This window comes from Mastomys coucha, unplaced genomic scaffold (genome assembly GCF_008632895.1).
Source record: "Mastomys coucha isolate ucsf_1 unplaced genomic scaffold, UCSF_Mcou_1 pScaffold13, whole genome shotgun sequence".
NCBI lineage: Eukaryota > Metazoa > Chordata > Mammalia > Rodentia > Muridae > Mastomys > Mastomys coucha.
The window spans coordinates 200,900-216,546 of NW_022196895.1; the positions used below are offsets into that span (position 1 = coordinate 200,900).

The 15,647-nt window shown below is 43.6% G+C and overlaps 1 protein-coding gene across 6 annotated transcripts in view; it reads left to right on the top strand.

The window, feature by feature from the left end:
* The first annotated feature begins 1,423 nt into the window (after nucleotides 1–1,423).
* Cul2 (cullin 2) overlaps nucleotides 1,424–15,647 on the top strand; it is a 47,271-nt gene continuing 33,047 nt past the window's right edge. For 2 of the 6 annotated variants that reach the window (XM_031364850.1, XM_031364856.1), the window contains exon 1: nucleotides 1,654–1,831. The gene's annotated coding sequence lies outside the window, so the exon portion shown is untranslated. Of the gene's footprint in view, nucleotides 1,611–1,653; nucleotides 1,832–2,215; nucleotides 2,364–15,647 lie in introns of those variants that run through there. The other 4 variants (XM_031364853.1, XM_031364851.1, XM_031364852.1 and 1 more) reach the window with 4 other exon arrangements.

Genomic DNA, 15,647 nt, shown 5'->3' on the forward strand with positions numbered 1-15,647 from the left:
ATTTTTTTAACCTAGGGATCACTGAAAATGGCTTTAGAAATTCCCAAGGGTTGAGGCACCACACTTACAATCCCTGGTTGACAGAGGAACCAGTAGAGTGTTACCACAGTTATAATCCCATCATGTGAGATAGGTGGGAGAGGATCGTGAATTAAAGGCAGGTTCATCTACATTGGGAGCTTGAGGCCAACCTACATCAGACCTTTTCTAAGGAAAAAATAATAAGAAGAAAAAACCCTACAAATTCAAGTGCCAAGAGAAGAGAGATTGGTAGATTTCATCATGTCTGGAAATAGGATTTTGTTTTGTTTTGTTTTTTCTTTTTTTAAATTTATTTATTTTATGCATGTGAGTACACTGTAGCTGTACTACAGTGTGAGCCTTTATGTGGTTGTTAGTAATTGAATTTTTAGAACCTCTGTTTGCTCTGGTTGGCCCCGCTCAGTCCCTGCTTGCTCTGGCCCAAAGATTTATTTATTATTATAAATAAGTACACTGTAGTTGTCTTCAGACACACCAGAAGAGGGCATTAGATCTCATTACAGGTGGTTGTGAGCCACCACGTGGTTGCTGGGATTTGAACTCAGGACTTTCTGAAGAGCAGTCAGTGCTCTTACCCGCTGAGCCATCTCACCAGCCCAGTTTTTGGTTTTTGTTTTTTGTTTTTTTCGAGACAAAGTTTCTCTGTTGTAGCCCTAGCTGTCCTGGAACTCACTCTGTAGACCAGGTTGGCCTCGAACTCAAAAATCTGCCTGCCTCTGCCTCCTAAATGCTGAGATTAAAGGCATATGCCACCACTGTCCTGCTGGAAATAGGATTTTATTTTGAGATAGGGTCTCACCATAGAGGAGGACGGCCTGGACTTCCGATCCTAATGTCTGGGCTTCATGAATACTGTGATTATAAGGTGAAAATAACATACTCGGCTTGAAGATAGGGTTTTAAGTGAAGTTGCTTTTCTTTTGTGTTTCCGTATGAAGCAGTGATATATAACTATCACTTGCTTTAGTCAACACCGTCCTTTCAAAGAGGCAGTTTAAATATCAAGAGATATTTGGATCTTTGAATTTGTCTGAATGTAAAAATAAGAGGCAGGTATAGTGGCTTACTGGGGAGGCTGAGGCAGGAGGATTGCTAGTTCAATGACAGCCTGGACTGTAAAAGCCAGGCCTTCAAGAGTCGCCTAGCTAGACACAGTCTCAAAAACACAAAACCACATACAAATAAAACAGAGAGACACCCCTTCCAGTGTGGTTTGGATAACAATACTTTCCAAATTTGGGCACTGCGCCCCTTTGAGCTCCGAGAACTGCGATTGCCTCACTGACAAGTGTACTTGATGATCAATTACTTTGTCGATTGATTGCCAGGGCTTCGCGATTCTCGAAGGATGGCTCCCTGCGCTTGCCGTAACCCGGACTGGACCATTGCATCCTGCGGGTGTGTGAGTGCAAGAGGCTGAGAGAGCGGAGCGGAGGGCGTGTGTCGGGCAAAGCCCGGAGCCCCGGAGGACGACTGCCTCCCCAAGCCAGCCACCTGCCAGTCCTCCTCCCCTGACCTCGTCGCGCCTCGCCGCAGCGGCCTTGTCTGCAAGGCTCCCTCGGGAGCAGGTGAGTGGCGGCGCCTTGCTCGGGGCACCCCCGTGGCCCTGGGGCGGTGGCGGTGGCCGGCCGGGGAGGCGGCCTCGGCGCACAGTAATGGCAGCGCTGTGAGCCGGGGAACGCGAGCTGACAGCCGCCGCCGCCCACCCTCCGAGCCGGGGGCTTCGTCCTTCACGCCTGCGGGTTGCCTCCCTCCCCGGGCCCCTACCCTCGCCCTGCTTCTGCAGAAGGTAACCTCGTTGAAAGCTGGGGAGCGGGGCTGCGGGTGCAGGGAAACTTCCCTTCCCGGCGAATGGGTGGCGGGGATGGGGCGACCTGGCGGAGGGGAGCGGGCTGAGAGCTGGAGGCCCGGCAAGATGGTGTCCTGCGAGTGACCTCGACTCCTCAGTCTGCTGACCCTTAAGCCAGGCAACCCCTGGACCAGATCCTGGGCCTCTCGGATCTACTGCCGGCCGCCCCTCCCTCGGCCTCATTTTCCTCCTAAGGAGGGAAGGTGAGAGTGTGCTCTCCTGCTTACATTTACGTGCGCACACGGAGACCAGAGTCTCTGTAGAAGGGGGTAGCATCAATCTCATACATCCTAGCCACGAGTATTTTCACTTTTGTTTCCGCAGACAGTGAAGATTGATAGCTTTGGGGAGGAGTATTCTACGTGCATGCTACACCTCTTGCCTCAACACTTGTGGGCTGGTGAAATCAGAGCCTCAGATTCTCTCCAGCACTTGTTTACATGCTAGAGTCTAAACCCTTCCCTACCATTGCGTGCGTGCAAGTAGAACATTTTTTGAATTTGCATTGTTATTATAAGTTATCCCGGTCCTCTGTGGTTACTGTTATTGGAGGATGGCAGTAGCCTCTAAGTTTCAAGTTGAAGATAAGACATGAACTACTGAGTTACGGATGTAGCCTGTTGCTACAACACTTGGACTAACATACAAGAAGCCTTGGGTTCAACTTCATCCCCCTCTACAAAAATGTGTGTGTGTGTGTGTGTGTGTGTGTGTGTGTGTGTGTGTGTGTGTATTGCTTATTTACTTTTCAATAGAAACTATTTTTCCCCTAGAACTTACCTCAAACCCACATTCATAACACAATATGGGAGATCACTTTATTTCTCTTATCTCACATGTCATTCCAAGACACAAAAGTGATCTACTAACTAGTGTAACTTTGACTCTCTTTGCCCATGTACAGTATTTGGAAGTTCCTTTTCAAAGAGTTGCAAGTGAATTAACAGTAGTGTACAGTTTTTAGAGTATTACCCTCCCATGCTATTTGTGAATTGTGGGAAGGCTTGGTGTTTGGTTTTTTTGAGACAGGGTCTTTATTATGGAGCCCTGGCTGTATGGGGATTCACTGTGCACACCAGGGTGGCCTCAAACTCCAAGGCATCCTTCTGGCTCTGCCTCTGCCTCCCACATGTGGCACCACACCCAACTCTTTAACTGTTTTGCTGTATAATCCTAATTGGTCTGGTACTCAATTTGTACCTCATATTCTTGGGAGTCCTAACTTAGTAGGTGCTTAGTAGGTGATGGGTGCCATCACACCCTGCTTTCTTTAATTTTCTGTATTTTATCACTATATCGTTTGTCAGGGTCTTTTGGTTTTCCATCATGCACATTTAAGCATCGAATGTGAAATCTCTGCTTTCTTTTCCTTCCTTCTTTCCTCCCTCCCTCCCTTCACCCCTCCCTCCCTCCCTCCCTTCACCCCTCCCTCCCTTCTTTCTTTCCTTTTTCTGGTTTTGGTTTTCAAGACCATGCTTCTCTGTGTAACGACCCTGACTGTCCTGGAACTCACTCTGTAGACCAGGCTGGCCTCGAACTCAGAAATCTACCTGCCTCTGCCTCCCAAGTACCGGGATCAAAGGCATGCGCCACCACCGCCCACCTGGAAATAAGGGATTGTAATGATTGGGAAAAATTGTTTCGAGAAGTGTGGTTTAAAAAGGTCTCTCTCAGGTGTCCTTTGACTTATGTGAAGAGGCCAGAAAGAACAGGTCTGTGAAGAACTCTCTGGAAGAAATGCAAATGAAAAGCTCCAGGTAGGGAGTCCAGCTCACTGGAAGCAGCTCAGTGAGGGAAAACCCTGGGAGAGAGGCTTGGGCCTCTCTTGGGTTTGGTTTTTAAAACTTTTCAAGTTTTAGAATTTGAAAGCAGATAGTAATTGTTTTATTTATAGTCTTTTGATATCAAGTAATGGCTTGATTTACATTCTGTTGATATCAACACTTCCGCCTGCCGCTCAAGTCTGAGTTTTGGCCTTGGAACCGTCAAGGACCAGTAACAAGGTTTCCAGATGTGTTAAGGTACTTGTTGAACATGTTTGGAAGAGTGAAATTGTTGGAGTGGGCATCACTTGAGTTTTAGGGTTCATCGGGAGGGTGGTGGTACTGTATACAGGGTTGAGGTAAGTTTATGTAGGATTGAGTTGGATTAGGTGTCTTGAATTGCCTCAGTTCAAATATTAGATTAAATGCCAAGGCGGTGGAGTCATTCAGTTTGCTCCTCAGTTTGAAGTGTTTTTCAAGCACCAGCTCTGGGATAGTAAAAAATTAGACAAATCAGTGCCTTCATGAAAAGTGGGGAGTTTTATCAGCCTTGTTAATTGGTGGGTGGTTTCTAAATATGTTTTTAACTAGGTGTGTAGAAATGGTAACCCACTTTCCTTGGACACTGTTAGTATTTTAAAAGTTACAAACAGGAGTAAGGAAACCTAAAGGGAGAGGAGGGGAAGGGAGACGCCTATAGGGAGCAACAACGTTTCTGATCTGATCTTTGCCCTCTTCCAGTGTGTGCTTAGCTAGCCAGGGCCTGTCACATGTGCTGTGTAGCTCAGGCTGGCCTTTACTCTCGGGTATTTTCTGTATTGGCCCCTTTCCTGAAAGAATAGGGATTATTGGTGTGTGCATGCTATGGGCTCAGATGCATGTTCTTTGAAGAACTTTTTTTTTTTTTTCAAGAAACTTTTACTTTTCCCCCTTGCCTGCCATTTCTTCATGTGTGCCAGGAAATATTTGGTAGTAATTAAAAGGCTGTCTTCTTTTATGTGTACTATCTATTACAGTAAGTTCATCCCAGGATCAAGCCCTGGCTGGAATTCAGTGTAGTGCTATAAAGAGTTAACTGGTAAGGTAAAATTGAAGGAAATGCCAGGCCTGGTAGCTCAGGCCCTGATTCATTCTAACTACTTCAGAGGCTTAAGTAGAAGGACAAATCCAGGACCTGCCCAGGGTACAAAATAAGTTCCAGGTCAGTTGCAATTTAGCATACCTTGTTTTAAAATGCAAAAAGCTGGGCAGTGGTGGCACATGCCTTTAACCTCAGGGCTTGGGAAAGCAGAGGCAGGCAGATCTCTGAGTTCAAGGCCAGCCTGGTCTACAGAATGAGTCCAATGATAGCCAGAGCTACACAGAGAAACCTGTCTCAAGGGAAAAAAATCCAACAAAACAGCTGTGTAGTGGTGGCACACCCTTTAATCCCAGCACTTGAGAGGCAGAGGCAGGTGGATTTCTGAGTTCGAGGCCAGCCTGATCTACAGAGTGAGTTCCAGGACGGCCAGGGCTATGCAAAGAAGCCCTGTCTTGAAAAACCAAAAACCAACAAAACAAACAAAAATTCTAAGTAAATAAACAGATAGTAAGAGGGGGCAGGAATATATCTTAACTACTAAAGTGGCACGAGGTCCAGTGCTCTATTCCCTATTCCCAAGTACTGCACAAAAGCAAAGAAGATAAGAGCAGGAATTTGGAATGTTGAAGTTGAGAATTAATTTAGTGGTACACTTAACATAGGCCTGATTAATGAAGCAATTACAAGAGAGTGTTGCTTGAGGTGTGTGGCTGATTTTTGTCTTTTCTGTTTTTCTTTTCCTTTCCTTCTTTCTTTCTTCCTTCCTTCCTTCCTTTCTTTCTTTCTTTCTTTCTTTCTTTCTTTCTTTCTTTTTTTCTTTCTTTCTTTCTTTTTGTTTTTGTTTTTTGAGACGGGGTTTCTCTGTATAGCCCTGGCTGACCTGGAACTCACTGTGTAGACCAGGCTGGCCTTGAACTCAGAAATCCACCTGCCTATGCCTCCCAAGTGCTGGGATTAAAGGCATGTGCCACCACTGCCTGGCTCTTTTTTCTTTTCTTTTCCTGTCTGTCTGTCTGTCTGTCTGTCTGTCTCCCCCCACCCCTTTTCTTTCTTCTCCCCTCCCCCCCCACCAGGCAAGATCTCATTCACTGCTGGCATGGAACTCTCAAGGAGCTACCTGCTTTAGTCTGCCTAGTTCTGGGATTAAAGGCCACCACCCTCAGGCCTGAATTCATTCTCATTAAATAACCTGTTCAGAGTGATCTATGTAGATTTAAATCTTAGTGATATATGTTAAACTGAGGAAATTAGCATAATTCTTGTGTTTTGAAACATCCAGGCTGGAGATGTGGTTGGTAGCCTATTTGCCTAGTGTGCATGAAGACCTGAGTGGATCGGAACACTGCTAGGCAAGCCTGTCTATAATCCCAGCACAGGGGAGGTGGAGACCAGATAGACGCTCAAGGGTCTGCGCTGCCTAAGACCTTACCTCAAAAAAGAAAACGAACAGCATTAGATACATTTGATGCCGCTCCTTTATATTTAACTTTTAATTGGAATAGACATATTGGGATATTAGAACATTGAGTCTTAGGACAGTTACCACTGCTGAAATTTCTGTGTTCTTGTTTTTTGTTTTTTGTTTTTTGTTTTTGAGACAGGGTGTCTCTGCATAGCCCTGGCTGTCCTGGAATTCACTATAAAGACCAGGCTGGCCTCAGACGGAGAACTGCTCGCCTCTCTTCCCATCAAGTCCTTAGATAAGAGGCGAGTTCCACAGTACCCACCTAAGGTTCTTAAGTTTTCTTTGGTGTTTTGAAACATGGCTTCTTCTAGCATAACCTGGTCTGGAACTTACTGTGGGATGGACAGTAACCTTGAACTCCCCCCTGCTTGCACTTGTGAAGTAGGTTACTGAGTGCTCTGCTACACACACACTTTGCTGCTGTGGTTGTGTTCTGCTCTCCTGGAACATTGTTTACTACTTTGAATTCCTTCTGCTGAAGATTTACAGGGGAGACAAGTTTTCTTAAGTTGTTTTAAGCTTTGTTTATTTTTTAATTTGAGACCTGGTCTTGCTTCGAAGCCCAGGCTAGCCTAGAGTTCATTGTGTATCCTTACCTAGTCTCAAGCTCATGTTCCTCCCATTCTCGGCCTCTGGAGTGGCTCAGTTACTGCTGTGTGCAAACAGATGGTTGCAAAGTTGTAATAATTTGAACTCTCAATTAGCTGTCTTAGATATTTCTGTAAAAAACTGGTCTTTTTTTTTTTTTTTTTTTTTATTGTATGTAAGTACACTGTAGCTGTCTTTAGACGCACCAGAAGAGGACATCAGATCTCATTACGGGTGGTTGTGAGCCACCATGTGGTTGCTGGGATTTGAACTCATGACCTTCTGAAGAGCAGTCAGTGCCGAGCCATCTCACCAGCCCTTTTTTTGGTTTTTTGAGACAGGGTTTCTCTGTGTAGCCCAGGCTGTCTTGGAACTCACTCTGTAGACCAGGCTGGCCTCGAACTCAGAAATCCGCCTGCCTCTGCCTCCCAAGTGCTGGGATTAAAGGCGTACGCCACCACTGCCCAGCGCTTTTTCTTTTTTTTAACAACTACATTTGCTTATGTGTATTTGCTTGCGTATATGTGTCAGACTGCCTTTTGTGGAGGCAGTAAAAAGGACACCTTGAGTCACTTCTTTCCATCAGGTGACAATCCAAGGATTGAACTCACACTGTTGGGCTTGGAGACAAGTCTCTTTGCCCTCTGACCCAATTCACCAGTTCAAAACCTGCTTATGTCTCATGTCTAATAGACCCTTTCTTGGGTCTAAGATTTTTTCTATTGTCCTGGAGGGGGGAAGGCAGAGGGAGGAAGGGAGGGAGGGAGAGAAAGAGAGAGAGAGAAAGGGAGGGAGGTGGGGGAGAGAGAGAGGAGTGGAGTTCTACTCAAGAGCTCCTGTCTGGGATTCACTATGTAGAACAGACTGACCTCGAACTCTTGGCAGTCTGCCTCTCTCTCTGCCTCCCAAGTTAGGTAAGACCTCAGGCATGCACCACCGTCTCCAGTTCTGTAAGTGGCAAATGGAGAGGGCTGTGAAAACATAAGACCACAGTGGAAACCCTATTTCGGTAGATTTAGATTTTCTTTGCTAATATGTGTAAATGTTAGGCTCTTTATCTTCTTTTTTGTAGACAATCTTGGATTGTTCAGCAGGGCCGCCTATGCTAGACAAGTGTGATACTGCTGACAGAATTACATGCCCAGCCAAGTCCGTTTGTTTATTTTTATTTTTTATTTTTTGGTTTTTCGAGACAGAGTTTCTCTGTGTAGCCCTGGCTGTCCTGGAACTCACTCTGTAGACCAGGCTGGCCTCGAACTCAGAAATCCACCTGCCTCTGCCTCCCAAGTGCTGGGATTAAAGGCGTGCGCCACCACCGCCCGGCCACATGTAAATTTTTTAAAGAAATGAGAAAGAATTCCCTAGTGTGGAGAGTATGGGGTTCAGAGGAATTATTTCTGGTGTTTGAAGACATGGACTCACAGAGGCTAGGCTGTCCTTAATTACACTGTAGCTAAGGATGGTCTTGAATTCCTAAAACTTCTGCCTCCATCTTCCAAGTGCCAAGATTGCAGGCAGACTTACCAAGTCAGAATTTAATCCTTTAAAATGGAGATATTAATGTTATCCAAGTAAAGTTTATATGAAGTTAAGAGATAATATATACTAAGAGCTATTATATGTGTGTGTAAATACATATGTGTATATATGTATATATACATGCATACATGTATGTATGTATGTATGTATATAGTAACAGTTTCTGAAGTAGATGTAGTTGATAAGGTTGTTACTATCAAAGTTAATGGATGCTGTTAAGCTGCTGAGTTTCAACCAGGGACCTCTGGTTGAAAATCATTATCTCGAATTCTGTGTATGTCTGTTACTGAGGATGACACCAAGGACCTGGCTCTGGAAGGGAGGTATTCGACCACAGAGTTAAATCCTTAGTCAAATTTCTATGTATAGCTTGGTATGTTGGATTGCTTTTTATTATTTTTCCTGGAAAATTGTATGGTCATTGACTTACTATTTTCTGGTTTGTTGTTGTTTTTGTTTTTGTTTTGTTTTCTTGGTTTTTGGTTTTTTGAGACAAGGTTTCTTTGTGTAGCCCTGACTGTCCTGAAACTCACTCTGTAGACCAGGCAGACCCTCAGCTCACAGATCACCTGCCTCTATCTTTTATGGCCTGGGCTTAAAGGCATGTGCACTATGCCTGGTTAGTTTAATTTTTAGAAATTTAGTTATTGCTTAATGTGTGTCTTAGTCAGGGTTTCTACTTCTGCACAAAACATGACCAAGAAGCAAGTTGGGGAAGAAAGGGTTTATTCAGCTTACACTTCCACGTTGCTGTTCATCATCAGAGGAAGTCAGGACTGGAACTCAAGCAGATCAGGAAGCAGGAGCTGATGCAGAGGCCGTGGAGGGATGTTACTTACTGGCTTGCTCAGCTTGCTCTCTTATTGAACCCAGGACTACAAGTCCAGGGATGGCACCACTCACAATGAGCTCTTCCACCCTTGATCACTAAGTGAGAAAATGCCTTACAGCTGGATCTCATGGAGGCATTTCCTCAAGGGAGGCTCCTTTCTCTGTGATAACTCCAGCATGTGTCAAGTTCACACACAAAACCAGCCAGTACAATGTGTATGGTGTTTTGCCTCCAGGTATGTCTGTGCACCATGTGCATGTGGTACCCACAGAGGCCAGAGATATTGGAGCCCCTCAACTGAATTTACAGGTGTTTGTCAGCCACAAGTGGGTTCTGGGAATTGGACTCATACCCACTAAAGAACAGCCAGTAACTGCTGAGCTTGTCTCTCTCCAGCCTACGTTTTTATTATTTACAATATGTGTAGATGTGTGTTAGGGCTATGTGCATGAGTGTAGGTGCCTGTGGAAGCATCAGATCCCCTGGATCTGCAGTTGCTGGTGGTTTTGAGCTGCCTGACCTGGGCGTTGGGATTGAACTCCAGCCCTGGAAGAGCAGATCATGGTGAAGGGTTTCTCTGGTACCCTCTCCTGGTTTGTGTGTGAGAGAGAGAGTACGCGCCTCATTTTGTAGCTCAAGTAAGAGTCAAAACATCCTTCTCTGTTGTGATTTTAGGCATACTGGGAACGCTAATGGAAAGTTTTGTGTTTTAAGATTTATTTAGGTTATATGTGTGAGTATGTATGTGTACTGTGTGTACTCCTTGGGCCTACAGAGGCCAGAGAGGGTGGTGGATTCCCTGAAACTGGAGCTGACTCAACTACTGACTAGAATATAGAAGGACAAGGGAGACAAATTTCAGAATTGTGTGCTATATGATAAGTTAACATACCCTTTCTCCACCTAATAACTGTAGTAATGCTCAAAGGTGGTTGGTGAGACTTTCATAATCCACTTAATATATGAAAGCTTTATTAAATTATACTTTACTAATTCAGTGGCTTCTTCTAGCATCTTTATAAGGCTGGACTCAATAACTGGGGCATTTCATTGACTTTGCAGTCAGAACCCAAGTCCTGTTGTGACTTCTGATATCTGTGTGGAGTGTGTCTGAGGATGCGTTTGTTCTTATAGAAATGAGGCCACTCGACGACGACACAGGCATTGCTTTCTGTGATGTTAGCTGGTTGGTCTGTGCACCAAGGACTGATTTAGGGTCTCGCTGCGAGGCTGCTCCCCAGCCTGGATAGTGCTGAGATTCACCCACACTGTAGTGAGCATCAGTTCTTTCTTCTCTTGTTTTGCTCAGTGTGGTGTATAGAAGTATGGACAGCATCCACCGCTCTTCAGTTAATAGTTTCCTTGGTTTCTGCACATTTTTGTCTTTATAAATGGCTTTGAGCATTCTTATCCCTTACTTTATAGACATGTTTTTATATTTCTTGACTATTCCAAAAGATTAGACAGGTCAAGTGGTAACTATGTTCATGTGATCTACTTTTGTATGTTGTAATTTTAAATAGCGCTACAAATGGAAATTTGGTCTGGAAGAATTTCCAAATGTAAAATAAAATTTTCATATTTGGGATTAGCTTTTTAGCTTTATTTTGTAGCTTTTTTTTGTTTGTTTGTTTGTTTTTTTGTTTTTCAAGACAGGGTTTCTCTGTGTAGCCCTGGCTGTCCTGGAACTCACTCTGTAGACCAGGCTGGCCTCAAACTCAGAAATCCACCTGCCTCTGCCTCCCAAGTGCTGGGATTAAAGGCGTGAGCCGCCACCGCCTGGCAGCTTTTCTTTTTTTGAAGGATGTGCTGTGTGGCCAAGGATGGCCTAAAGCTCACAATGGCCCCCTTTACCTTCTTCAGTGCTATGTATCACCCCGACCTAATAATTTGGAAGTATTTGGGTCCTATGATTTTATTTTTTAAAATGGGTCTCAAGAAGGCTGGAGAGATGGCTCGGAGGTTAAGACCATTGGTTGCTCTTTCAGAAGACCAGGTTTTAATTCCCAGCATCGACATGGCAGCTCATACCTGTCTGAACTTTAGTTCCAGAGCTTCTGACATCCTCACACAGACATTCATGCAGGCAAAACATCAATAAACATTTTAAAAAGACAAAAAACTATGGGTCTCACACTGTGATGATGACAGCTGACTTGAAACTCATCATATAGCCTAGATGTCTCTATTGTTTCACCCTCTCAAGTGCTGGGATTACAGACAGGCATGTGCTACCACATCTGCTCTAGTGGGTGTTTTAGGGCCTGTGGTGTCCACAGAGCCTCAGGTTATATGTGCTAAAAAACTCACCAAGTTGAGAATGAAACTCAGAAGAAAGCTAAAAAGTTGAATTTTACAGACATTCAGTGGGATACAATCTGATTGAGAATGGGAAGTCAATTGTGGTCTCTATAAAAGAACAAGGATGGAGGACTCATACAGAAATGTACTTAAACTGTGTTTCAGCCAGTGATGGATTGATATGCAATGGTGGCCCCTTGGAGATTATATTGCCCTGTGACAGCATAGCCTTCTTAGTTTGTGTGAGCATACACTGTGATGTATGTCCACACTATGGAATAGTTTAATAAGTACTTTGGAGTATATCCCTGCTAAGTGATGCATGGTGATATATCTTTGGAGATTGGACCCAGGGCCTTTCATGTGCAAGGCAAGTGCATGGCCCGTAGATTTGAGAGCTGTTCAGTAGCCTTGGAGGTGGGAATAGTACAGTGATGGCGCTTCTGCCCTGTGTCTTTGCTCTGCTTTCCCATCCTCGTGTATGTTTTACATGAATAAGCCATTTAAAGGATTTGGAGAAAATGAAGCAACTTAAAAAGGTGTTCTTTGCTGGCCGGTGGTGGTGCACGCCTTTAATCCCAGCACTTGGGAGGCAGAGGCAGGCGGATTTCTGAGTTCGAGGCCAACCTGGTCTACAGAATGAGTTCCAGGACAGCCAGGTCTACACAGAGAAACCCTGTCTCGAAAAACCAAAAGAAAAGAAAAGAAAAGAAAAAGGTGTTCTTTGAGGTTTTCAGAGGGTAAGCAGATAGTCTAACAGGTGTAAGTCTTGTATGTTCTCTGTTAGTTTAGTGTTTGGTGTTTCACGAGGTTGGTGAAAACGTGGCGGTTCTCTTGCCTTTGCTTCCACAGTTGTTATCCCTCTGAGCATGGATTATCACTCTCACACACTCATACCTGTTGCTATCATTAGTGTCAGCAGGGAAATGCTAGTCTGATTCTGTACAGATGGTGGCAGACTATAGCCATTAAAATCACACACTAACAATTTACCCGCATGGTGTGCATCCCTTACCAAGAAAGTTGTTTAAGAAGCAGAGTTGTTAAGTATTTTCATATAAGCTTAAACGGGAAGGTTAAAAGGAAGATGGGAAGAAGAACGAGCACTCTATCTATGTGAGTGTTCACTCCACAGAGTCACCCTAGACAGTCTCACAGCCAGCTGATTGTGGATGCCGCTGTGTGTCACAGCCGCTGTGTGTCACAGGAGCCAGGCCTGCAAGGAGGTATTGAGGGAGGTAGGTAGAGAAACAGGAAGGACGAAGGCAGAATTTGTGACTCAGTCAAGTGACCTCTGAGCAGAAGAGTGACTAGATTACTGTGTCAAGAGAGCTCCATCAGAGGAAGCTGTAAAGCTAGCTGCCTTTCTTCCTTCCCTAAGGCCTTTTCATGGGAGCTGGGCTCATGTTGTGAATGAGTCTAAACTGCCTGGAGTGGAGCACATCAGATGGCACACAGTACCTGAGTAACTTGGTTACCTTTTTCCTTAGGTTATTTTATCTTTGATTAGACTCTGAGATTCTTTGAAGAAAAACATAACAACGTATGTGTACATGCGTATAGTAGTAATGTATAGTAGTAGTAATTAATGCTCCTGAGTGCTGCTTCTTACAGTTTGGAAAAGTGCATTGAGTCCCCCAGAACGAGAGGTGCGAGCTGTTGTCAGCTGCATATAAAGCTCAGGGAGCTGACCCTGGGTCCTTTTCAAGAACAGTATCCATTCTAAACTACTAAACACTCTCCTGTAAGATGAATTAAAAATTCTAGCTAGCCCAATTAAAAGACACACAATGCAGACATTTTATTTACAAGCTGTGAGCCTAGATTGGGCAGGCTTGGAGCTATTGTAACTTACATCCCAGCCATGTCTCTCTTATTACTACTGTTTCTCCTGGCCACATGCTCAGGGTCCATCTCCTCTCATGGTGGCTTCTTCTGTCTCCTCTCTTCTCTTCCTCTCTATACCTGTGACTCCCAGCCAGGTAACTGAAAACCCATCTACCTACCTCTATCTATTGTCCAATCCTAGGCTTTTAGTCTTTTATAGACCAGATAGCCTAGGGAGCAAGGTTCATACAACAAAAGCTGTAATACATGTGAATACTTATGCCTTGGAGGAATCAGATCTTGGGGTACAGAATTTAGCATTTGAATACAAGCAATACCAGACTAATACTCCCCTGCCCCAGATGTCTGAAATTCTATGGTTAAGAATTTTGGACTCAGGCTGGTGAGATGGTTCAGCGGTAAGAGCACTGGCTGGTCTTCTGAAGGTTGTGAGTTCAAATCCCAGCAACCACATGGTGGCTCACAACCACCCTTAATGAAATCTGATGCCCTCTTCTGGTACTTCTGAAGTCACCTACAATGTACATATTTAAAATAATAAATAAATCTTTTTTCTTTTTCTTTTTCTTTTTTTTCTTTTTTTTTTAAAAAAAGACCCTCAGCTGCCTGGAAGTCAGTCTTCTAGCAGCCTCAGATGAAGATGTAGAACTCTTAGCTCCACCTGCATCATGCCTGCCTGCTTGCCATGCTCCCACCTTGATGATAAAATGAACCTCTGAACCTGTAAGCCAGCCCCAATTAAATATCATCCTTATAAGAGTTCCCTTGGTTGTGTCTGTTCAGAGCAGTAAAACCCTAACTAAGCCAATGACGATGACGATGATGGCAACAGAAACTGATGACTCCAAAATTCTTTTTTTATTTTTTAATTTTTTAAAAAAGATTTATTTATTATTTTAAATATATACATTGTAGCTGACTTCAGAAGCACCAGAAGAGTGCATCAGATTTCATTACAGATGGTTGTGAGCCACCATGTAGTTGCTGGGCATTGAACTCGGGATCTCTGGAAGAGCAGTCAGTGCTCTTAACCACTGAGCCATCTCTCGGGCCCCCAGGATGAGGGTTTTATAGCCCACACCCGCAGTGATACACCTACTCCAACAAGGCCACACCTCCTAATACTGCCACATCCTGGGCCAAGCATACACAACCATCACAGTCTTCATAGGCCAGATACATTGTTACAGCTTGGATTGGGAAGGAGAGGCAGTCTCTAACACTGGGAGTGAAGCTGTATAAAGAACTAAAAGAAAGGACCACCTGGCCCAGCATTGACTCCTGATGCCACCTGATGTTTTTCCATCTTCCTGTAATTTACTCAGAAAGTGGCAAGAACACTAGAACCTACTTGGTTTATTGGTAGGATTTTTTTTTTTTTTAAGATTTAACTTGTGCCAATTTTCTGCAACATTTGTAGTCTTTTGCTCTAGAAAGCAAGTAACTCATAAATGCAGCCTGTTTGCTAGTCCTAGAGGATCTTCTAGCATCACTATGTGCTGAAGCCATATTTATTCTAGTAGTATTACTCACACAACCTGAGAGTCTGGGGTGGTTCAAGCTTTCTGTTGAGCAAATCTAACATTCCCTAAAGTCTTAAGTTTGTGTGAACTTTATATTCTACTCTAAAATTTCTCAATGCATTTTTTTTATCCTTAAAATTTTTATTATGTGTTTGCCTGGATATATATGTGCATACCACTAGCATGCCTGCTGCCCGTGGATACCAGAACAGGTATCACACCCTCCTGAAATGGAGTTACATGTGATGGTAGGCAGTCAAGGGGGGACTGCATCCCAGAGTCCTCTGCAAGAAGAGTCAGCGCTCTTAACTGCTGAGCCATCTCTCTAGCCTCTTCTTGTTTATATAAATCTTTTTCTAAAATATTCATTCTAGGAGTGTTTTGCTTTCTGATATTTTATATTCTTTTGTGTATAAATCATTCCCCAGATAAAGAATACAAATAAAGAATCCATGGTCAACATCTTTTTTTTTTCACTTTTATTGCATTATCAGAAAAGTTACATGATTTCAATTTATCTGAATTTGTTAACATTTAAAAACATATTTTAATTAAATAGAATTGAATCACATTCTTGTTCCCCTTTTGTACCACCACTCCTCCCATAGACCCCCCCTTCAATACCTATAATATAATTTTTGTCGTATTCCTTAAAATTTATAAGATATTATAACAACAAAAATAAGTATTATAAAAGTTGTTTGATATAAAACAACAATCGATTTAACAGTCTTATGTAGATGGCTCGTCTACAGCAATAGTGAAAATACATTTTTCTCAATATAAATTTTAAATAACGCCAAACATATTAGCTGT